Raw genomic sequence first — 25,045 nt, forward strand, 5'->3', positions numbered from 1 at the left:
TCCTGCTCTCGCGCCAGAGCCCCGTTGTGCGTTCTTCGTCATTACAATATATATATATATATATATATATATATATATATATATATATATATATATATATATATATATATATATATATATATATATATTATATATATATATATATATCAGGACATGACGGCGATGGCAGAAAAAGCCAAGAGTGTCCGTATAATTGCTATCGCAATAAAACGACATGTCAAGCCCCTAAACCACCAACAGACGCTCGCATTCGCGTGCTCCTCTGCAGATGCACGCGTTTCGTGTGTTTTCACCTCGGACGCTGAGGAAGGGCATCCGGATAGGTGGACAGACGAGGCGACGAACGCATTCGCTGTAGACTCGTGCACAACTGCAACGACACAACTAAATTTCAACCACTGAGTGGCATATCTTTCTTTGCAGTTAGGGCATATACAGCATAGAGTTCACTATTCCTTTCAATAAAGAAAACCACAAAACAAGCATCAAATCTGCATGCTGGATGATAAGGCGCCTGTGAACAATGGGAACATCATTCCATGCGTTCCCGGTAATGATTAGGTTGCAGCTGCTTTGCACTTGACACGAGGGCTTCGAATGACGTCAAACGGCCCCTCCTTCTCCCCGCGTGTGTTTCCCGCTTTCATATATGAAAGACAGACCCGTCTAACGACCCATTCAGTTCATTCTAAGGCTGCCATGGGTAGACCACGGAAATTAAAGATACCAGAAGAACAGCGTGAATACAATGCTCTAAGAAAGAAACAAGTTCGTCTTGCTGAAAATGGTCGCGGAACCAATCACGGTTAATACCACAGCGACCACAAAGCGATTATCACTCCACTATTACTCTAAAGTAACAATAAAACATCCCCCCCCCCCCCCCCCCCAATAGAAATGTGTGGTGTTTGATGCAGCTTCGCTGGACATTCACGTTCGCAGGGCGGGATGGCGGGCGGCCAATTTTTTTTTTTCTATTCTTCTTAGCATGTACATAGGACTACAGCAAAATGGAGAAATTTTTTAATACATTAATTTAGAGGAATTTTCTACCGTCTAAATCGACCCATTTTCTCGTTTCTTCATAGCGTAATAACTAGACTATCCTTCGTATTCTGTTCATGCAGTATTTTTTTTTTGTAAGGTTGAAAAATTTCGCGTTCATCATTGTAACATTGCTAAGCGGACCATAGTAAACGCGGAATCGTTGAAAAGATTACCTTGTCTGAGCGCGCACTGAACTTTCCACGCTGTCAACCTGCTACCTTCGTTCCCAATAGGCGCTCCTGGTTTTCATCCGACGTCGGAGAGGCCTTTGTGCGTATTGCACGCTCGCACACGCACTGACACAGACTGCCGCGGGCGCACGTGCGTCGCGCTTGTATTTATTGATACTAATGGCAGCGGGCGCGGTTCCCGCGGCGGCATCCGGTGCGGCCCGTACTGCGCCGCGCCCTGACCCGCGGCCGGTGTCCAAATCAATCAGCTCATCTCGAGCGCTGCTCGGAGAATGCGCTCAGCGGGTGCGCGCGTGGCCCACGGGTAAAGGAAGGCGAGGGGGGACCGCGCCCACTCGCCCGCGGCTGTGGTGGGCGCCGAGGCACTGGAGCCCCCGGGGGACGCCGTCTGTTTGGCCCCGAGGGGGCTCCAAGGACACCTGCGCCCCCTTCCCCCCTCCCCCGCGCGCGCCCCGGGGAACCTGCTCGCCGCCGGAGGTCCGCGAACCCTGCCGGCGCCTGGGGCCTCGAAGCCATCCCTTCGCCATACCGCGAGTAATTGGCTGCCGCCAGAGACAAGCGCACCAGTTCTCCTGTTTTTATTTTCAATGACGACCCTGTCAGTGCGGCAGGGGCAATAGTTTTTTTTTTTCGGCGCCCCCTCCTCCGCTTTATTCGCCCTCCATTGTCGCTGCTGCCGCGGGCGCCCCGGAGCGAGGGACGCGCTGGGTGCTCTCTCGGCGAACTGGTTCCCTCGGAAGAAGTTGGAGCGAAACAGACAGAAGGAATGGGCCCGTGATACCTGTGCCTTCCCGCTGTCGACAGGGCCCTCTCCGCGGGAGGCACCGCGGACGGCTCTTCGCTCATGCGAAGCCCGAGAGAGACAATACGCGAGATCTCGCTCACACGCCCGAACTTTGGCAGCCGGAAACTTATTGCTTCAATATCTCTTCGCAGGCGTGCACCTTTCAGAACATGCCAGGGACTTCGAGCATACCAACTTGTTACCGGAGGACATGCGATATCATGCGTATATACTCTCGTACAGCTCAAATACGCCAGTTCACAATTTCGAGCAACAGAAAATTTTCATAGTTTACACTTGCGGAGCTTCTAGGCACCCCCATGCAAGAAGATATTACTCTATAACTTTCAACCGATCTTTTCTCTTCTTCCTTTTTATGATTGACTTGGTGGTTCGCTGCCCACTGCTTAACCTTGCCACAGCGAGCCAGCAGTTCAGCTTCAGTACTGCAGCTCCTGGCTGTTTATCATAATATCATAATCGTTTCTCAGGTAACGTTATTTCTCCTTCTTTTTTTTACATTTCGTCGTCAATCGTTGTTTAGTTTCTTTTACCGAGTACACGTAAAGCTTCCACTTCGCAAGCTGTATTTATCGTTTGTTTCATGAAGGTCGTGTGCAACCCACGGGTGCTCGTTATACACGAGAAAATTAAAGATAGCTCAGCGAAGGAGTACATGCATTGTATAATGCGACTGGTTAATGATGAGAAGAGCTCTCGGGACGACAGCATCTGTCAAAATGAAGTATCTCTAAACGAATGAAGCTATACTTCTCTCCTTCAGTATTCGCATTTACGGGGCGCAATTACGTTGCAGAATATCACGTTTCGAAATAGTCTTCACTGAGAGTAAGTGTCGAATAAACAAAGTACATGCCTCTCAGTGCAAGAACGCAATGTCACGCTTTGAACGGTATCTGAAAGCGTCACGTATAAATAGAAGTCATTGCTCCACACGCTCACCAGTGAAAAGTCGATGGGCAGAAGTCCATCACCTAAGAGCGTTTTCTAAACATGCATATAGGCCGTCACTCTTTCTATATTGCCCAGACACTCGGTCGTGGCGGCTCTGACACCGTTATGCGTTGTTTTAACTTGTCTGCCACGCGTAAATTTCCTTGCTTTTTTTATGTGATATGCCATTATACGGAGTTACAGAATAGTCGCCAAGGGAAGGGAAGCGCAGTCGAGGGCGGCTGAGAATTAGGTGGAATGACGAAATTAGGAAATTCGCAGAATGTGCGTATCTTGGGACCGCCGACGGCACGGACTCGGTGTATCATTAAATATCGCCACCGGCCGCTTTCGTCACGGCGCACATCGCCCAATAAGCGCTGCTCTCGCTTCTTGGAGCCCAACAGCGCGATGATGATCCCACGCTGTGAAAAGCCTGCGCTGCAACAGCTGTCGCTTACATTTTGTATCGTGATAGTCCACCCGGAGTATATTCATGTATGCTTGTATACAGTAACACCTGAATTTTCGATGTTATTGCAGCGCATCGCCTAACTTGGTTAGCTGGGTGTCGTCATGGGCCTAACGGCAGCGACTGCTGATTTCTTGGCGGCGCTACATCACTACTGAAGCATGGAAGGAGGTCAGTGTTGATCGAAGCCCGCCCAAACCTTACGCGATGCTTCATTGCAGACAGCGCGCTTGTCTTAAAGACGCCTGAGAAAGCGCGCGCAAATACAGAGCTGTTAGCATCATCACCGTGCATACCGCGTAGTCCAGACTAAGGTCACTGTTGCCAATGGCTACTGAGGCGCAGAGAGCAGCCAGGCTGTCTGTCACGCTATCCCCGCAGGCCAGCCGCGGCTGTCACTGTATTCGTGACCGCGCCGATGCAGCCTGCACGGCCACGCCCCCTGTCAGCTTCGGCCGCGGTCTCACGAGGGGGCCGGTGGGAACTTTTCTGCACGCTGCCGAGCTTGGATGTGTTTGCTGCTGCTGACCGGTTCCGACTGCCCGGATGGCGCGGGAAAGTATGATCAGCCCCCTCCGCCGCCCACCGCGTGCTTGCGATGTTCGCTCGGTGAAAGTTACCTCCGGAAGATATACGTCAGCCGCACTTATGGACCGATGATTATTTATTTGGCAGCATACGGAAGGCGCTCTTCCGTTGTATTCATGCATGAAGTAATCAAGGTCAATCATAGAGCTTCATTACGTCTTTTCTTGAAGAGAGAGAGAAAGAAGGGTAGAGGAAAAACAGGGAGATTAACTAGGGGAAATCTCAGGTTGGCTACCCTGTACTGGGCAAAGGGGGGCCCTGAATATCGTAACGATTTGCACAGACGAAAGTGCGACCAAAATGGCGGGAAAATCCACGCGACGTTTGACTTGGACTCCAGCAGCCGGCAACATGAAGCGAGAAAGAGAGAAGAAAAAACGAAATTGGTTAACGAGAACAAATATCCGGTTTGTTATCCTACACTATAATTCTGGGGGGGGGGGGGGGTCACAAAGTTAACGGGGAAAGAGGGGAGCACATGCACACAATTCGTGCTGTTCCCAGCGGAGGGTAACCCTATTCAGTAACTATAGAGTCGTTCATGCCGGCTTGTTCGAAAGAACTGCAATAACGCAATCGTGGTCCTGTGTTCCGGCGGCTTATGGGGTCCGATTTCTGAAGGCTCAGTGGTCTGTCGTCAATACGCGCTATAGTGCAGCCACGAGCGTTTGTTCTGAAAAGGTTCTACTGAGGACAGTCGCACAAGATATGTTCAACGTCTCCTCGAGGCCACAGTTATTGCGGCTTGCGTTGTCGGCGATTCTAATGTGTAATGCAAAAGATTATGTAAAGACCCACCCATAGCCGCATAGCTTGCTATGAAATACAGGCTCTCATTTTTTTTTTCTTTAATATTACTCCAGTGTCTACCGGCACAGGATGTCTGCGGCTTAAGGCATTTGCTCACTCTGCAAAATTTTCCAGGCGTGTTTGAGTAATCCAGAAACTTGGCTGCGTAGCTTACACACGACCCTGAATGTTATTCAATGCGCGGTTCTAGTATTTTTGTATCACGGGCCCAGTGACGGATCACCATTCGCATATCACCTTAAGGTGTGGTGCTGATATGCCTTGAGTCGAAGAATTCTTTACCATCACTCCATACCCGGAAAATACACAAGTGGTCTCACCGCGGTTACCAGAGCGTGTTTTTGTTTTGTTTTCTTTTTTTTTCGCGCTTGTATTGTGGACTTCCAAATAGTCGTGCAATCTCTCCTCTTTCATTATCCTCACATTTTCTCTCCCCCAGCGCTGGGTAGCGAACCGGATATCGCGATCAGCATGTATAACAACTACTCTTCTTCCTTGATTCTTCTCTCCTTCCGCACGCAGAATCAGTTAAGTACATCGGAGTAATTTGCGATGGATAACTTAACTGGCGCCCGCTTATCGATTATATTGCATCAAGGTACGATCGGTAGAGACGCACTTTAATCGTGCACCGCCAAGTCATACGGGGTCCCTTCAGACTTTTGATTCCCGTTTTTATACAGGTCGATTCTCTTACGTAGATCGAGTTCGCTATAATATAAGAAATGTAAGGTATAATTTCTTTCAATGCTGTTCCGTGAGAGTCAGATCCTTGACATAACGCAGGCCGAGTTCCGCTCGACCAACAGACGAAGCGCGCGATGTGAAACTGCAGTAGAATCTGTACGTATACGTTGCTCAAACGCTGAAAACGGTTTTCCGTTTACTCTGTGCTCACAGTCTTCTACAGGGTATACTGTCCAGAAACTTGCTATGCACTGGCGAGCGGGTACACATTTCTTTGGACATATACTCCATCGACGATTCTGTGGCACCACGCCATTTTCTGTCACGAAAGATGAAATCCCACGCCACGTCAGCGCTCCATCATAGCAGTCGGTGTGCGTCCATGCATGTGTATACACCGGCGAAAAATGAGGTGAGAACGGCGAAACATCGCTATCCATCTTGTCACGACCTCTCGTTATATTCAGCGTGCTTGTAATAACGAGGGAAGCGATAAACGACCAAAAGGTAAATAATGTGTAGCGCGGACGATAGTACAAACACATCTGCTGCCGATAGAGCACACGGGGACCTAGAGCCACACGAAGCTCGTCTGAAAACGTCAGCTCTCGAAATATGTCGTGAGGGTTGATCTGCTTGTGTGTACTAACGTTTTCTATGTATTAATTTTTCTGCTTTGCCTTCTTTATATAGCCGCCAACAAGTAGCCTGTAACAAGTGCGGTGTGTTTTCTCACAGCTGTCTCGCGCGACGCTCGCCGAGCCCTTGGAAGGAGGTAAAGCGAATGCACCGCGGTCTCTCCTTCCTCGTGCGCACGGCTCCGGCCATGCATGCCCTCTCTCTCTCTCTCTCTCTCTCTCGGCACGCCGTGTCGCCGCGTGGAATGGAGTCATCCCGTCACTCCTGAGAACACTACTCCTGAGTGCCATCCTCTGTCCGGGGAGCCGCGGAAGGAAGAGGCAAGGGGTGCTGACCCAAGCAGCAGCCGCCAAACGTGCCGCGCCATGAGACCGCCGCCGCGTGCTGTCCGTGCGACTTGTCGCGCACGGGTCCGCCTCCCTTTCCCTCCGGCCATGCGCACCTCTGCGAGAGCAGCTTAAGATGTCTCCTCTCGCCGCAGACGTCTTCATAGCCCAGAAAGAGCGAGTTTCGCGACGTCATTGTCCTCGCAAGCACCACGGCCGGCAGGGGGTTCGGCCAGATTGACAGGCGTGCGCGATCGGGCCGACAAATATTTTTTTGCGGCAGCCCAGCGCGCGCTCCCGTGGGTCGGAGCGACACCGGCCGGCCGTCTCGCGCACACCGACGGGTCGCATAATCCGACCGCGGGTGCCCGTCACGATAATGCGCCAGCCCCCTCCTTTGTGCCGCTCCTGTCAGGGAGACAGGACTGTGATTAGCGAGAGCGTCTCCCCCTCGACATCGCCCCGGAGTCCAGGTCAAAGTCGCACTCTTCGGACGATGCCGCTCTCATTTCCTGCCTTATACGATGGGCCCGACAAAAGCGTGCTTCCTATGCGTTCTTGCTGTGCGCTGCTGAGATTTCTCAGCGCGTACGTTCTACGATGACATTGCGATTCGGTGCCTCGAATTCCCTGCACTGTTCTGTCTCGCTCAGTAGTTCTTTATGCTATATAATCTTCTGTTCATAGTTCGGGAGTGACGATTCGGAAAGGATGGTGGACTTGAAGCACAACGCGGGGTAATTGCAGACAAAAAAGTTGGAAGCTGTGGGCGCTGCATTCGGCATGCTCGCAGGGATTTTGGCCTCCACTGATGCAGGGAAAGCATTTCTGATTTATATTTCTCAGAGTACACCCTTCCTACATCCATGCGCCTTATACAAAAGTTCTGCTAAATTTTAGACTCTTTATAAGTATTAATGAGTTGAGTTGTTTCTAAGTTCAGTCCCCGTTGCGTTAGTTGATATCTTATCAGGAGCTGATGTATAATAATAATTGTTGGGGTTTTACGTCCCAAAACCACGATATGATTGTGAGGGACGCCGTAGTGGAGGGCTCCCGAAATTTCGACCACCTGATGGGGTTCTTTAACGTGCGCATAAGACTAAGCACCCGGGCCTCAAGCATTTTCGCCTCCATCGAAAACGCGGCAGTGGCGGCCAGGATTCGATCCCGCGACCCTCGGGAGCCACCACAACCACTAGACCACCGTGGCGGGTTGGTTTTGCCAATTATACGTATAACTTGTGACATGTACTCCTTCTCTGAAAAAAGAAAAAAGAAATTATTGCGTTACAATGATCCTTGCCGAGTATATAAAGGAGTCGTTACGTTACACAAGTACCAAGGATAGTAACTGATTACAAGTAATTAATTTAATTTAATTAGTTGCGTACGAGTCTGGCCATGAAACTAGAGGACAGCTCTTTCGGCTTTACTAACGCTCTTTTTCGCATCCGAGACAAATGACGAACAAATTTCAATTCCTTGGTGACAGTGCGTGATCCGGATATATAAACAAAAGCGAGTGCTCTAAACAAGTGTTCGCGGCAAGCGGCGCCGCTGCGATGTGGGCGAGAATATAGGCGCGAAATCCTACTAGCCGCCCGAAGAAAAAAACAGCGACAGTTATGTTCTTTTATTTTTTTCTAATTTCCGCAGAAAGAAGTTGTACGGTGAGTACAAAGAACGGTCTTTCTGTGAGGGCAGCGGCTTCCGTAAAAAGGGAGCCGTATAATAAGAACCCCTCCTCTCGGTGCTTCCCTCATCGCGCATCGATGGCTCGCGCGGGCCCTCTCCTCAGTGCCCGGCAAAGGAGAGTGCGAGCCCCCCATCGTGCCATTGTCAAGAGCAGCTCAGTGAAACAATTATCCTTCGCAGCGCCTAATTAATGCACTCGGCGAGGTTCTTCCTCTGGCTCGGCACTTTGTCTGGCACGTTTGTCTCGTTATTTTTTTTCCCCTCTTCGGCGCCATTCATGGGAAAGAGAAAAGAAAACGCCGAAGCACCTCGAATGTATGCAATGCTCGTTGCGGAGGCTTCCTTTTGTTTCGCTCGGTGGCTTTCTTCTGTTCGGCGAATCTTCGCTTTCGCGTATTCCCACAATGGCGCGAAGGCGCACCGCGAAACTGCCTCGCTCGATCCGCTATTCCGGTTCATTCACTGATGCGTTTTCACAAGTAAAGAGATAATGACGAGGGTGCGCCGGGGAGTTGCTCATTTGGCCGGCATGGAAACCCGAAATAAGAGCAGGGCCGCGACTTTGCGCCGAAGCATAATCACGTTCAGAGGGTGGCGAGAATTTTTCGGCGCGTGCTTAGAAAATATAGGCGCGCAGCTAGAAGGGAATAGAGGGCTTTGATCTCGATGGACTTTATTCGCCAACGTTGCCAATTTTTAAACGCTGCATTCAGATGGTATACCCTGCGGGGTTAGTAAAAACGGGGTGAGGATAAAACAGGTGCGCGGCGCAACTACAGTTGGAGGTAATTTTGGCGTATAGCTTAAATTTGACTGCGCTTCGATGACTAACGTATAAGGTCGGTTAAGCACCTATAATCCTTTCCCCGTGAACTTGCATTTCAGTCATCGTCACTTGTCTAGTGCTCGATGCGTGTTCATCGAGTGTGACGCGTGAGGTGGCCGAAGCTCGGCAAGTGATATCCCTGCCTTCAACATTGCTTCGGCAAACCAACGAAGGTTATCGGCAAGTCTGTTAACGTACTGGCTTTTGGATTTTACCGGGCGATATTCGAGGGTCTCCCTATCTATACACACTTCGTCTTTACTTAATATATGCGATACATCTCTACTCCCTCCCTGCCTTTGAGGATTCGTGGATTCATTGTACAGTGCGCTTCACCATTAACTATGACACATGAGTGTATAAAGCACGTGTGAGTTTTCTTCTCTGGTAAGTTTGTAATGCCCCGGCTTCGTAGGAGATGACTCTACAGTTGTAGCAGGGCCTCTAGTCGGTAGCGGTGGCACTGTTTTGCACACCTATTCAGCGCCTTGTTGTAGCTTTAGCTGCAGCACTTGCACTGCATGTTACGACGCTGCGAGAGTGAGAGCTTCCCATGAAAGTGCTCCCTTTAACGATGTGTCACACTGTATGTATACGCACGTTTTATGAGCGTATCCTGTAGTGACGTCCGCACTCCGTGGAACTTCGCCGAAGGTTATTTTCATCCAATTATGCACGCCCGCGTTGCAAAGGGGCCTTGAAGCTTGGACTAATTATACGGGCTGCATCGATGTATGGTAAACATACATCCCTTCATTAACTCACGAAATTAGGCCTCTTGTTATTATTTTTCTTTCTTTTTTTGCCCTGCTTCGTTTTACCGTTCACAATTTCATTCGTTTCTTTTTTCCCGCGTTCCAATGACGGCTTGCCCTCATTTACCCAGGTTGTTCTAGTAACTCGACAAATAGCTGACGAGGCAACTGCATCCCCTGAGATCAAGAAGCCGCCTACAGAACGACGGGGGATTCCGCAAACACCACACATATATGGTCGGCGCGATGCCGGTGATTAACTCACTCTGCGCTGGATTACACGTTTGTGTGCGCATAAATTGACATATCGAAAAACTGCCTTGTTTCACACAAGAGAGACGACGCCGCTCCTCCGAGCTTTCTTTGGGTCTAGTGGCCTGTTGGCCTCAACGCTGTATAACTTTCCGCAAAACATTTTACGTATCTACGCTAGACATCTTAAGGCCGTGTTGAAAGGCAAGACAGTTTATTTTACACGTCCTGTTCATGTTCCTCGGCGGGCGTGCGGCCTCACAGGCGCGAACTGCCGACGCGGCAAGGGCACCGACGACGTTCCGGGCAAGCCCCCCGCACCCACGAACGCAGTCTCGCTGGGCTGCGGTTCCGTCGTGCACCTCCGCAGTCGGCGCAGCCCGGGGCGGCCGAGCGCCCGGCGTATATCGCCGCCCCGCATCAAGGATCCCGGGCCGAGGATGCGTGCCGACCGCCGCATCCCGCGGCCAATATCTCATCGATAATCCGGTGGGAGGCGCCGAAGGAAGGCCACCGACGCTCTGACCAGCGGCCGATGGGGCGCCGATAAACCGGCCGCATCGGCAGATGGCCATCGCGCTGATCTCCGTAAATCACGGCGCGGCCCATGCGCCGGCCGCAGCGAGAAAAGGCGGCCATGCTCGAGGATCGTGCTGAGCGGCCATGCCCGCGGCTCGCCCTACGGCATGCTCGCCAGGAATAATAGCAATCAGTGAAAGGGCGCCGCTCGCTCGCTTCCTGGTTCGGCCCTGTTGCACGCTTCGCGGTGAGCGCTTGTGGGCACACGCAGGCGGGTGCCGACAGTTTCTCCGCCCGGCTGCGCCATCGTCGGCAGCTGATGAGTGAAGCCCATGACCTAAGCTCTCTTAAGAATCTTCAGGGGCTAAACGACCGGAGTCCTTTACATATAGACAAACGCAGTGACTTCTAAACTGTGTATATATAAATATCCCCGAAGTATTGGCCTCGAGGCCCACCACTGGAAACGCCGGCGCCACCGTCGGCGTGACGTGCTTGGCAGGATCACGTGGTGTCAGCGGCCGCGTCGGCTGCTTGTGGCGCACTGCCGCGTGCTTTGAAAACGAGTTTTCAAGTCCCACATGCGCTGCGGTCTGTTCGAATTCGGAAGTTTGCTCTCATTTTCTACTCAATTGAAACCATTGTAATAGAGTGGCTGCCTCCGAAGGCGACGAACATGGGGCGCTACCGCTCGGTGCCGCAGTGCCGCGCTTACGCAAAGGAGCCCAGTGTCAGCCTGCACTGGTAACCGCGGGACAAGAAACAGCGTGAAGCATGGGTTGTAAAGCTAAGAACCGGCAAGTAGCCATCCGCTACGAGTCTTGTGTGCAACAAGCACTTCCGCGACGAACACTTTCGTTACTGCGTCGGGCCTGCGATGTTCGGTGAGTAGCAGACAGCGCGCACTGAGACGATGGCTCGCGCGCGCTTCCCGCCGGCAAATGATGCTTATCTGCCACAGGGTGGTAAAAGCGCTACCTTTTACCACGTGCGATGCCATCTCAGAACCCTCCAATGCGACCTCTTGATCGTCGGCCCCGTGCTCAGCGTCCACAAAATCGGCTGCAGATGCGGAAGTCATTGTTTAGATACGTTAAATTAAAAAAAAACGCACAGGGTCCCTTATGCATTCGTTACAGATGACTAGAAGGCGAAAGCCATCTTCTTCTTGTCAGTCAATGTACTGATGCTCCCGCGCCCCCCTCCAAAAGCGTTCTGCGCCTAACGCGGTTTTGCACGGCCTCCGTGACCGATCACGGACGCAATGCAAAGCGACCATGACGTGTGAATACGTCATCATGTGACGTCACATTATGTGACGTCATAATGACGCTACTATTTTGACGATCTGTGACGTCATGATGACGTCATATGGTGACACCATCACGTGACGATTATTTTTTGCATCACTCGTGTTGACGCCGCCGACGCGGGACGCCGACGGGCAACCTTCCCATTTGATGAGGCATGCATTGCTTCATAAGCTACATAAATTTTCCATTGCCTCCGTGATCGGCCCACCGGCCAACCCCATGTATTTACTTGGAGCCTCATTTATTTACGTGGGAAAGATGCCACCCTGTTGGCGTTAGACACGACACTGCTGCCAAAATTGCTGGGGTACTCGCCAAATAATTACTATCCTGTTTTGCGGCTGCTGGTTGCTGCAATAACTTCTATTTTATTCACCGCTATTTCAAGTTCATGTGGGTCCTAGTTCACAGCCGACGTTTGCAGAACAAGTCCGGCAAACGTTACTGTATTTTCTTTCTTTTCCTAGGTGTCGCATGCTACTACATGCTCGGTCTCGTAGACTGGTTCTTCTTCCACCAGCAATCTCGAAGTGGTGAAGCTTTGGTCTATGAATTTGTTGATGACAGAGAGCGGCAAGTTCACTGGAATGCAAACGGAACGATAATTAAGGAGCATTAAAAAAAGGCGTCGCATTTCCTCACGTTTTGTGTGAGCACCAAACGAAACGAATGCGCTGAATAAAGAAACAGAAGCAGCGGCATTTGCTCGCTGAGAAGACCGATCAATACGCAGTGCGAGACAACTTGTGAAATGACATTGAAACGTACCCGAATTTAGACCGAAAAAGAAAAAAAAAACACTGTATCGTCGGGACGGCAGATCACAAAGTTGCCATGCGCACCGAAGCCGCAGTTGTAAGGAAATTGTTTTTGAACTGCTCTGATAGTGTCCGCGCAGCAGTAGTTGTTTGTTTATTCACAAATTCTCATATTTTGCGGCCTAAAGTTCACAGCGCGGGGCCAAAACGCGCTCGTAGCAAAAGCGAAACCATCAGTACGAACATACATGCAGACGCTCATACATGCAGAGGCACCGTCAGTTGTCGCGAACCAGTGCGATCGCTGGCTTGAGGCTTCTTTCTGTTATGCTCCGTTTTTTTATACAGGCAGTCTACTCTAACGAGATATTTCACATAGTTTGCACTCAGCGAGTCACCTTTCACGCAAGAAGCCGGTTTAGGGGTCTCCAACGCGGTGACAGTGTGAAGCGGGTGCTCGGTTTTCTGCAAAGAGACAGCGACTGTAGACTATCTTGTGCTTTCAGTTCGTCGAAAATAAGTATTGTGACATTAAAGAACACAGTTCATTTCGAAAGTACTTACAGAAATGCCCTGGAAGGCTTCCGCGAGGTGTTTTTGTAGAGCGCCGACAGCAAAACCTATGGGGAGCGCGCCGGCGGTATCCTGCCTAGCACGCAATCGAAGCGCGTCCGATAGAGGGCGACTCCGTAACTCCTCGAGGCCAATACTTCGCCCAGTTGGTCCAGCATAGTTTCAAACATGGAAATTCATCGGTCAGACGAGAGACAATGTGCGCTATGCAATGTGTGTCTCGCCTCTTTCCTTGTTCCACGCCTCAGCGCTGGATTTCCAAATACCAAGTCCGACAGTCCCGTTCTTTCACTCTTGCTTCTCTCCCCCCAGTGTGCGATAGGAAATAGAACTTTGTTTCTTTTTATTTGTGTTTTTTTTTCTTCTTCCAGACTAACGTGCCTGCCGTTTTCCATCTCGTGTCGCGGCTCTTTCTGAAAGCTGCAGCTCGAGACGTTCCATTCGACCACTCTTGACCGTTGCCAGCAAACGACCGCCTGCACGCTGCAGCCGCTCGCTCTGTAGCGCGGGCGACGTGAAAAACCCTACTTATTGAGCACCAGCGGGAATTGTGCAGGCTTCGAGTGCAAAAGCGGCGGAACTCGTTCTTTACGAGCACGGGACTGCAGTGTTGCTGAGCTGACGTGAACCAGTTCGTGCATAACTGATGTGGAACGCATGGCAGCCGAGAGAGTACAGCCAGGTTACTTTTGACTGGCAGTGCACACTTCCTCCCATAATGCGACAAGCGAACTTGCTCAGCTTGTGCCAGGAAGGTGGAAACGTGCGGCTACTTTCTTTGAGCAGCAACGGGTGTACAGACTGCATAGCACGACTGTGTGAGAACACGATGCGGAGGTGAGTTATCGGGAGCAGCATTTAATTTCTTTGCAAGTTTTTAATACAGGTACTTCTAAATAATAAGTATTATAATTCACGCCATAGCGGAGTACTTTAACGTGCACCTTAATGTAAGCACATGGATGTTCTTTGCAATTCAACCCCATCGAAATGCGGCCGCCGTGGCAGGGAATCGAACCCGCGCCCTCAAGCAGGTATTTCTAGAGACAAGTGTTACGAGTGCTAGGCTTCCCTGCAAACAGGTGCTACATATGAATGTAGGCCAGAATTCGGCCTTTACAACGTGGCATCAAAGCTGTTAATTCGATTCCTTAAATCCTGCCAACCTCGTCGAAATGGAAGGTTTGCTTTCGAGACGACTAAACATGCTCTCTTCAGAAGTGCAGCATAAGAAATCATGTAAGGTTCCAGTTTTTCCGTCTCGACTGCTAACCCGAAGGCCGCGGGATCGAATGCCGGCCGCGGCGGACGCATTTCGATGGAGGCGAGATGCTAGAGGCCCATGTGCTTAGAATTAGGTGCACGTTAAAGAACCCCGGGAGGTCGAAATTTCCGGAGCCCTCCACTATGACGTCCTTCATAATCATATCGTGGTTTTGGGACGTGAAACCCCAAAAATCAGATCATATTACTAGTTTTTCCATACAAAATTGAAATGAATTACTACGGAAGCGCATGAAACCACCAGGAAAAAGCAAACGTCCGAAATAACGCGTAATGAAGGTATTTTTTTCTTTTTTTTTTCGCACCTTCTACACAAGCATGAATGTAAGCTGTTGCACTTGTGTCCCACTTAGCTTGCGGCGCGAGTACGGCTTTCTCTGCCTTAAAACTCGATGCTTCAAACATGAATCGTCAACGTTCTGATAACACCTTTCCTCCTGAAGAGCTAAACAAAAACCCGCAGCTTTTACCGGAAGGGGTCTCTCTTGGTCCCATTTCGAAAAATCATGTATGCTGGATTCTTGTTAACACGCAATCGGGCCGCTTTGGTCGTTTCGGCTGTGGTCCAGAAGGACAGCCCTGTTTCATCGGCAAGAAGGCCGCTTCAGCATGCAGTAATAATAGTAATATCTGGGGTTTAACGTCCCAAAACCCCGATATGATTATGAGGGACGCCGTAGTGGAGGGCTCCGGAAATTTCGACCACCTGGTGTTCTTCAGCATGCAAGTTTTCGATAGCCTAAAACGCAGACATCGGCGTTCCCTGTGTGGTGGCCCAGGATGGCATAGAAGTCACTGTTCCGGATCGCTGTGCGGCAAGTTCAAGGCTTTCCTCACCGCTTCCGCTGCAATATGCATGGTTCAGAAGAGGAAGCGTCCTGCCACTGAAAGTAAGTATACACGTAGCTTTCTTATCGCACATATCAGCATTAATGCATGCTGCGCGTATGCATGCGTTAGAGACTTCGCAATGTAAGCACTGCAAATGCAGTGCAAAATGCTGCATTGTAAGCACAACTATAATCTATACTACGTACTATATATGCCTGACACTGGCAGACAGTGACTTTTAGGAATGCCTTGGTTTTTTGCAGTTGTTGCCTGATAATAATATAATATCTGGGGTTTAACGTCCCAAAACCACGCTATGATTATGAGAGACGCCGTAGTGGAGGGCTCCGGAAATTTCGACCACCTGGGGTTCTTTAACGTGCACCTAAATCTAAGTACACGGGCCTCAAACATTTTCGCCTCCATCGAAAATGCAGCCGCCGCGGCCGGGATTCGATCCCGCGACCTTCGGGTCAGCAGTCGAGCGCCATAACCACTAGACCACCGTGGCGGGGCAGTTGTTGCCTGATTAAGTATGACTAAGACTGCAGACTATTTAAACAGCAGGTTGCAGGCTCTTTATGTTAATGATGAGCGAGGCATCCAGAACATATTCTGAGACTTCGAGCAATTAGCTCAGCGACTGGTCATAGAACAAAGATGAACCGTGCACTACGTCCTCTGTTCTTTAGGAACTTGATGACAACCAGGACATGTTTCAGGCTTAAGGCACGGATGACTTGAACTTCACATTTCAAAGCACTCCGTTTGCATAAACTTATCAAGCTGGATGTTGTGTCGAGCCAAAGCTTCGCCTTTTGACAATACACGCCTTGCACACCTGTAGGCTCGGCATTTATAAGGCGCTGACCGAACATGTGCCGCGGCGCAGGCTTCCATCCAGAACGGCGCGCCCCCGTCGTGAAGACGTGCATCCGTCGAACAGTCGAGGCAGGCGATAAGCGCGCGGGCAGTGGCGAACAAATCGCGCCGAATCCGTGCGGTCGGACAACGCGGGCGCGCGCGGTATCGCCGCGTGCCGACCGCTGCGTGTCTGCGTGACCCCTGCCGGTTGACCGGTGGTGGCTGCTCTAAAATGGACCGCGGAAGGAATTCAGTGCCAGCGGATTGATTTATGCGGCGCCCGCAGGTTTCGTTCATTTTCATCCATAAAATGCGACGCGGATATCTGCGACGACAAGATGCCCGTCTCTTCGAGCGTCGGTCAGCCGCAGGCCCCGGATGGCACGTGTGTGTGTATAAGGGCGACAAGCTTCCCGGATCGAGCAAGAATGGACCGCCGATACAGCACTATCGCGACGCATCCTCGACGCACCGCCGGGCCTCCGCCACTCTCGGCCAAGTCGCCCGCGTCAATTGTACACTGGATCGAATGAAGGAAGAAACGAAAACAAGGAGGGGTATGTGCATCATAACCGAGGTCGCTTGCCGCCACGCGGGGCGCATAAACCTGTTCCCGAACCGACTGAGCTGTTCGCAGGGCAGCCCCTCTGTCAATGAAGAAACAGTTGAGTGAAATATCACGGCGCAGTTGGCAAACACTTGATTACGAGCCGTCGCCCGAGGAGCGCGCAGCACTGGTCCGAGGCGTCGGAGCCGCGCTCCCTCGCAGGCGTGGCCGCGGCGCGCGCCATTCCGCGCACGTAGCGCCTTATCGGCGCCTGACGCGCGACCGCACGGGGTGCCCCCCCCCCCTCCCTCCCTCGCTCCCCCGCCATTACCGTCGCTGAGGGACGGGAGACAAAAAGCCGGCAAGCACGGCACAAGATCGCGACACTGTCCTCCTCGATTTTATGCTTCCAAATCTCCCGTCGCTGTGAAGGCGCGGCCCGCGAGGACAGGAAACGCGACACCCCATAAAAGCGTAAAAGCGGCAGCGTGATGGCAGCCTCGCAACGCCGTGGCTCTAAAGCACTGTCGCAATCGCCCGCCGCTGTCCTACCGAACGCGGCCACTTCATCGTGCGAGCCAAACCAGTATCTCGGCTTGACCAGCCTGACTCCCAGAAATGGCTTATTCATCTCACGCGCCACGCGTTATCAGCGAGTTGAATTTCATCGCCGAATTGCGAATAGCAATATAGCCGAAGCTAGCTTAGGATGTGCTGTCAGAAGCGCCTTTGTCATCAGCGCCGCTGAACACTGAAGGCTGCGCGGAGGGAAGGATACCAGGTCTGCAAGCAGACAGGGCGGTTCCTTATTCTATGCCGCACTCGGAAGCTGTGCGCGGTGTGCTACATTGTTGCAGGTACAACGCATTAAACGATGGGGAATCTGCGCAGTGAGCAACTTTGCATTAGACTCGCGCACGCGTGGGACAGAAGGAAGGAAGGAGCAGACGCGGCGCGAGGAAGGTGGACTCTGTGAGACACATCGACGTCCTGCTGATGGCGAAGGATCTTTCTAGATTTTCACTACAAGAGTGCTTCTGCGCGACATAAATGTTTGACACTCTACGTCGTTAAGGTGCACTGAACTGAAAGTTAACCGAGGCTCAGACGGCAGTGGCGGCCTGAATGCCATATATTAAGGTAGTGTTGGTTGTGTGCTGCAGACAGCCAAATTCGCAGAAGGATTAACGTTAACTGCCTCCCGTAATTTCTGCAAACGTCTTCTTCTTGCCAGACAAATGCGGTGAGGCAAGTGAAATAATTCCTTACGACTTTCGTTAATGTCGAATTGATCATTTGCGTCAGCTACCCGAATGCAAAGTCTCCGCGATTTGTCTCATTTTCGGCATATGCTTTTGTAAGACAGCGAAGGTCAGTGCAGGGCGGAACGCGTACGCCACCAGGCCGAGTGCACTGGCGAAACGAACATTGGACTACGATATGTTTTATCGCAACTTTCACAGATGGTAGCGACGCCATGCGGCAGCCGTCAGAACTGTCCTTCAGGGGATGCCCACGCAGCCAGCCCATTCCCGCGTTCAGTCGGCACCACTTCGGCGGTTCGCTGGTGCTTTATTTTTAGTCGATGGCGAGTTTAACGACGGCTTTTCTGAACGCTGTAGTGAACTACTGAAGTCGGACAGGTACTGCGAGTCGTAGTGGCAATTATTTACTTTATTGTTTCCTCAGTATGGGCAAGAGGTACAAGAATCACAAAATTTCCTGCGTGCCGCAGTGCACACGCCGTGCCGTCAAAGGCGAGGTTTCCTGTTTTGCACGAGCAGTGACCCTGCAAGAAAAAAAAAAAAAAATTGTACTCGCGGCATTTCAGCTGCGTGGGGGATTACTCCATCGAATTTTTTGTCATCAAAGTACTTCTTTTGTAGACTGTGGTTTTTTACTTATATTCTGCACTGATCACATATCATCATTTGTTAATTGACTGGTTTTTATTTCTGTTGCACACACGCCAATCATTGCGTGGGGCTACGGTTTAGTGCAGCAGCGTACTGGCAGATTTATTTTCCATGTCCTCTATCTGTGAACGTATAAATGATGGAAATAAGATTTCGATTTGAAATTAGTGTTTCTGTGGTGATGAAATGTGCTTCCAAGCATGTGTCATCTACTGTTCTACCCCACAAATCCCGCTTCAGCAGTCAAATACAACAAAGTGCATTTTGTTTACAAGCGCATAAAAGCAGCGTAGTTTCTGCCGTGCAAAGCGATAATAGGGTTCGAACAGCGACGTCGCGACTGTAGGTACACGCTCGTTCACTCTTAGCTAGATCATGCGAGAGGATGGCTGGGCTCTTCAGAGCGCCATTGCTTCGAAGCGAAAATAGGACAAGAAGCAGGAGCTTCAGGTTGCTCTACACCTGTGCTACTTTTGCTTCCGTGCAAGGCGCCTCGGACGAACTGATCCTCTAGAGCGCAGCCATCCGCTCACATGATCTGAGAGCGAACGACCGTGTGCATATACTCCATACCACACGCATCAGCAGCAAGCGCTTCGTTCGCGGGCAGCGTTCGGGCCCGGTGAGCAACAGGTGTTTCTGTACTATCTATCAGCAGTAAAAAAAAATAACTACACTTCCATAAGCGCGGTCACACACGCAAAGTCGGCGAGATACCCCGTCGAAGAAAGGGACACGAGGAAGGTAAACAAGCCAGTACAGTACGTGGACTTACCTTTATCGTTTGGTCGCGCCTGAATTCGAACCACAGCTCGTGTGGGCATTCCGCAGTTGGAAAGTCTGCTGGCATAATCCTTGTACGACGAAGCTGTGCACTCCTTCACACCACAGCAAATGATATGCCCGGCGTTCAAAACATCTCCTCCTTCAAAAGTACACCGCACACGCGTTTCTGAACCCCCAATGTGCGATGTAATACATCCAAGAGTCAACGACCTTCTAAAAAAAGCCGTGACAAAACGACGGCTGTAGCCGAATGACTGCGCGGTTCGAAGTGACACACACTCTCAGGCGGTGTCGGCACGGTCCCCTAAACGACAGCCATATTGGATTTCCACTAGCGCCCTCTCTAGGCCGTGAAAGTTGCGATATGCACAACCACAAAATAGTGCCAGTGAGTGCGCACGTATGTGTTCATCGACAATCATACAACAAATCATTGACGAATAGCAACTGTGCATATAATATTCAAACGACTTCATTGGGGCGAAATATGAATGGATATTAACGGAGAATATCAGCAACTCTCGGTTTGCGGATGACGTGGTGCTTTTCAGCAGTAATGGCGACAAACACAATGATTGATCGAAGAGCTGAGCTGAACGCTCCTGCGATGTGCAGGTCTCAGATGTCCCTGTGCGGAAACTCGAAAACAGTCTCACGAACGTTAAGGATAAATTATACCGGGGGAACTTTCCAGGTGTCATGCGCGGACTGCAAACCGTAAATTTCAAGACAAGATTACCACAGCACTATAATGACGTCAGGGACAAAAAGGTGACAGCCAATGCCCTCGACGAACAAGTTGGGCTCATTTACCATGTGATAAACTGGGAGGATGCTTCCATCATCGTCACGGAAAGGCAACTCTTTCCACGGCTTCATCTGGAATGTTTGATGATTCAGACCACCTCGTACAACCTAAACAAGAGCAGCGGTAATCTTCCTTCGATATATCCGCACTGCCTGAAACAAGTGATAGGACGACCTTATAAATGATTTCACCGCCCTTGCTTTCAATGTGAACAAGGCTCCCGTGCAGGAACCGAAACGTCTTTTTTTACGAATACATTTTTACTTCGGCCGGCGCTGTGTGTTTTCTTATTTATTGAGATCAGTGAACATCATAAGATCCCCTTTAATTCCATCATATTCTTCCCAACTTCGCCCTTCGTTGGCAGGGAGAAATCAGACTCAGACAGTGACCATTATAGAACCACAATGAGGGTAGTGGTGCAGGCAGGCCCGTAGCCAGGAATTTTTTTCGGGGGGCGGGGGGGGGGGGGGGCACTGCTGACTATTTGAGAAAAACGCCTATTTTCATTATTTTTTTCGGCAAAACACCATGTATCATAAAAATTTCGGGGGGGGGGGCGCCCCCCCCCCCCCTGGCTGCGGGCCTGGGTGCAGGGCAAGGCGTACAGACAAAAAATAAAACAGGGCAGTCACTAACTCACAGCTGCACCCAGCTGTAGTGGCGTAGCCGGAAATTTTAGCAGCGTATCTGTTTAAGCCGGTCGCAGTCTGCATAAACGAGCGATTTAGGGAACATGCGCAAAAAGCAACCGACAATGTCGACAAAGGAGCACATCTTGTTGCCCATCTTAACTCCTGCCACAACTGTGCTCCGCCATTTCGCGAGACGTTGATTCTCGGCAGATGCAATAATGAACATGCGCGGCTTGCCTTGGAAGCATACCACGTCCAGAAAGAGGGAGCTGATTGTATCAGTGATACCTAATGTCTTTGTACCCCTCAGAATATGAATTTATACGTGCCCATCTTGGTTAGGTGTCTGTGTTTTCACATGTGCAATACGACGCTACGCGTGCGCATGCAAGCATTGTAGTTGCGGCACACGTGTGCGATGCTGAGAGAAGAATAAAGAAGTTGTTAGTAAGCGCCAGTGCTTGTCTCTTCCGTTCTTTGTGGTCCGTCTTGATTTGCGCTGAACCTCTCTTCTTAAATGCAATCTCTCCAACGCGAACAAAAAAACCTCGGGCGGGTGTGCGCCACAGGAATTCGGAAAGCCCCCACTACCGAGTACAGCAGGTGCGAGCGTTAAACGAAAATGAACAAGTGAAAGAGAGCTATAGATAAAGACAGAAATATAAAGAAAGAGAAAAATAGAAAGAGATACAAAAGGGAATAAAGACATAACAAAATAGAAGGACAGACAAAGAGATAAAGAGACAGAAGAACAGACACATAAAAGAGATAAAAAAAAACAGAGAGCAAGACAAAAAGAGAAAGAGAGAAACAAAGATAGAGAAAGGGAGAGGATGTGATAAATAGAGATAGAGAGAAAGAAGAATAAATAGAAGAAATGGATAGAGAGAAAGAAAGAAATAGGAAGACGCAGATAAAAAAAAAGATGCAAGAAACAGAGAGAAATAGAAAGAAAGAAAAGAAGAAAGAGAAACAATTAAGGAAGGTTGCCCAGTTCCGCTGTTCGTTCCAGCCTTGGCACCACTGCGAAGCTGGCATAATTTTTTTTTTTTTGGGGGGGGGGGCAGGGCTAATGTGTCGTGTGAGGAGGGAGGGGGTTAATGACCCTTTATGTATGTTAATGCGTGTGTTCGTATGTGTGCGTATACACGCGCAAAATTTAAAAATTTCCGGGGAGGATTTTGGACCCCTCTCTCCCTCCACTCGGCTACTCGAATGCCCAGCTGCAACCCAAAAAGCTCCTCCATAATGCCTCGGCGTTTGTTTTATCTCCGATAACGTCATTTCTTCGAACAACTGATCTTTACGTAAGCGCACACGTGGTGTTTCCACAGCTGCGCCGTTGGTGCGTGCAGCTGTGGAAATATACCGGGTGTCCCAGCCAACTCGGACCAAGATTTTTTTTAAAGCCATGCGCTCTGGGAGAGTTCTACCTTCTGTTTATTAGCGGTGGTCATGTGTACATAACCTGTATTTTTTCATGACTAAGCACTAATTTTTAATTAACTTTAATTAGCCAATTTTGTTATTCTTGCTCGAATCGGTAAAATATCAACTTTATGTTGTAGGCTGCCTCAAATCTCCCCAGAGTCAAGCGTTTATTTTGTGCTAAAATCTGCCTGGTCGTTTTTTTTTTTTTTTCCGAGAAAAAATACAAAAGCGCGCGAAACACGCCAATATGAAATAGACGCTCACTCGCGCGCCGCTACACAAGCGCTTCCAAGCGTTCTTTGATTGTTACAACGGCTGCGGTTCGTTCATTGTAAGGGCTTCACGCTGTTTGATGGACGCGCATCAAAACACGCCACTGACGCGTCCATCATCGAGAGCGTGAAGCCCCTGGCTCTACAATGCGGCGATGAACGAACGAACGCCGTGTAACAATCAAAGAACGCTTGGAAGCGCTTGTGTAGTGGCGCGCGAGTGAGCGTCTATTTCATATTGGCGTGTTTCGCGCGCTTTTGTTTTTGTTTTTTTTTCACGGAAAAAGCAACCAGGCAGATATAGCACAAAATAAAGTGTGATTTGAGGCAGCCTACAACTTAAGTGTTTACCCATTCGAGCAAGAATAAAAAAAAGTTGGCTAATTATACTAATTAATTAGTGCTTAGTCATGAGAAAATACAGGTTGTATGTACACATGACTGCCACTGCTAAACAGAAGGTAGAACTTTCCCAGAGCACACGGTTTTTTTTTTTTTATATACACACATCTTGGTCCAAGTTAGCCGGGACACCCGGTATATATTTCCGGTTCTTTACCCTTCTCGGTTTTAACTAACACGTACTTACGGCCTTTCTTAAATGACCGTTAGATCACCGGCGGACCGGATGTGGTCATATATCACAGGTGGATCAGATGCGCGGAGTAGCGGGGCCAGCGTAACGTGCGATTTCGGTATACACCACCCCCCCTCCCTCCTTTGCCTCTGCCCCGCACTTCTATATTTTTTTACTCCTGTTCTATTCTACATCACGTACTGTGGCACAGCATCAGTCTCGGTAAAGCAACTTCAGGAACCGTCGAATGAAAGCAACTCTATAACACGGTGCATCAGGGCGTCACCAGCTCAAGGCTACGCGGGCTTGCTTTTCACCTCGCGCAAGCATCATTTTCCTAGCGACGTCCGGCTCCGGCCACAGCCCAATGGTGAGCGTAGACACGTGCATACTTTTAATGCCGCCCTAACCTTTGAAATCACTCGTCAGCATCTTTACGAGCTGCTCCGTCATGGTCTACTGGCTAGGGTACATGCTACGACCCATAAGGGCAGGTTTAATTGCCGGCGTCGGAAGGTTTCTTCGTTTTTTTCTTTTCTTGAACTTCTCGTCACACCATTCGTGCCTCTACCACCTTGCTTCTTCCTCGTGGCAATTAATCATTTATGGTAGTAATTAAAATGTTCTCTTATGTATCAAAGCTGAGCAGTGGGTTCTGAAGGACGTCATGGTGAAACGGCCCCGTATTAATTCATTAATAAGCACCCAAAACTGTACGCACGAGTGGTTTTAGATATATGTATTCCGCCTCATTGCAATGACGTCACCACAGTTGGCAATCGCGCCCTTATATTTGATTCTTTTTGGAAGAATTTTGAAATGTTGGCAACTATTGCATCTTAGGCTAATTAACAAATAATTAATTCTTCAGTCATCAAAGAGCGATCAGAAGAGGTGGTATTGTGAATATTGTGCTCACCCCGCACCTCCACCACTCTGCAAGACGGCAGCACGCTTGTGGTCTCGACAACGTTCTTTCGGCAGAGTCGCCCGACCAACCCTTCGAACGAAGAATACGCTCACAGTGATGATGATTAAATACAGGTGAAGAAGATGGACTAATGCTGCGAATATTGTGCTCACACTATGATTATTAGTTAAAGAAAGAAAGAAAGAAAGAAAGAAAGAAAGAAAGAAAGAGAAAAATTCTTGCCGAAAAAAGTTGTTCACGAGGCGGGATTCGAACCCCCGTACCCTCGATCCGAACCACTCGGCTATCCAGGCAAGATAGCAGAGCACAGCATAGCCTTGTATAGCAAGGGGGTGGGAAAGGGAAGTGAGCGTGAGGAGGAGGGAAAGGAGGAGAGAAGAGAGTAAAGAGTAGCACGGAAAGAATGAGAAAGAGAGAAAGAAAAAGAAAGTGATACAGAGAATATCAGCGAAAGAGAGACAAAGAAGTATAGATATAGAAAAAAAAAGAGAAAGAAAGAGGAAGCAAGCATCGCGTCGTCTAGCGACCAGATACCGCACCACCTGGCCGAGCCGCGCATGCGCAGTAGCTAAGCCACGCCCGCCGACGGAGACATCCCGCGCAACCTCCGCATAGCCTGGCTGCGTACTCCCGAGGAGGAAGCCGCGCATCTCGACGGGGTATCGCGCATCTCGACGAGGCAGGCGTTGGTTGACGGGGAATACGAGCGACGACGGGCCCGTGCTTCGCTGTGCCAAGCTTTGCGCGACTTAGTGCAAACTACCCGCCATTTTATTTCAAAGCATGAGCTTATTTTTTATATAAATAAAAATAAAACCTATAATTACGAAAAACAAAATGGCCGCCATGGCAAGATGTGTGTCCCCCCCCTTGTGATTCTTCTGTGATTCTTCTACTGCGCAGATGACATGATGCAAACGTCGCGAAGCCGTAGCTGGCAGATGTCAGAAGTGACATGCATGCATGACAAA

General features: G+C 49.9%; 2 protein-coding genes and 1 long non-coding RNA gene across 3 annotated transcripts in view; 2 read left to right on the top strand and 1 right to left on the bottom strand.

Annotated features, from left to right (window-relative positions):
* Positions 1-25,045, bottom strand: part of LOC125756359 (uncharacterized) — a 277,981-nt gene that overhangs the window by 174,507 nt on the left and 78,429 nt on the right. The window lies entirely within an intron of this gene.
* Positions 1-25,045, top strand: part of LOC119376262 (BTB/POZ domain-containing protein Tiwaz) — a 127,800-nt gene that overhangs the window by 81,464 nt on the left and 21,291 nt on the right. The window lies entirely within an intron of this gene.
* The window catches only part of LOC119376275 (mitochondrial import inner membrane translocase subunit Tim21), a 115,137-nt gene continuing 105,312 nt past the window's right edge, over positions 15,221-25,045 (top strand). The window contains exon 1 of the mRNA XM_037646189.2: positions 15,221-15,366. The gene's annotated coding sequence lies outside the window, so the exon portion shown is untranslated. The remainder of the gene's footprint in view (positions 15,367-25,045) is intronic.

This window comes from Rhipicephalus sanguineus, chromosome 1, assembly GCF_013339695.2.
Source record: "Rhipicephalus sanguineus isolate Rsan-2018 chromosome 1, BIME_Rsan_1.4, whole genome shotgun sequence".
Taxonomy (NCBI): domain Eukaryota; kingdom Metazoa; phylum Arthropoda; class Arachnida; order Ixodida; family Ixodidae; genus Rhipicephalus; species Rhipicephalus sanguineus.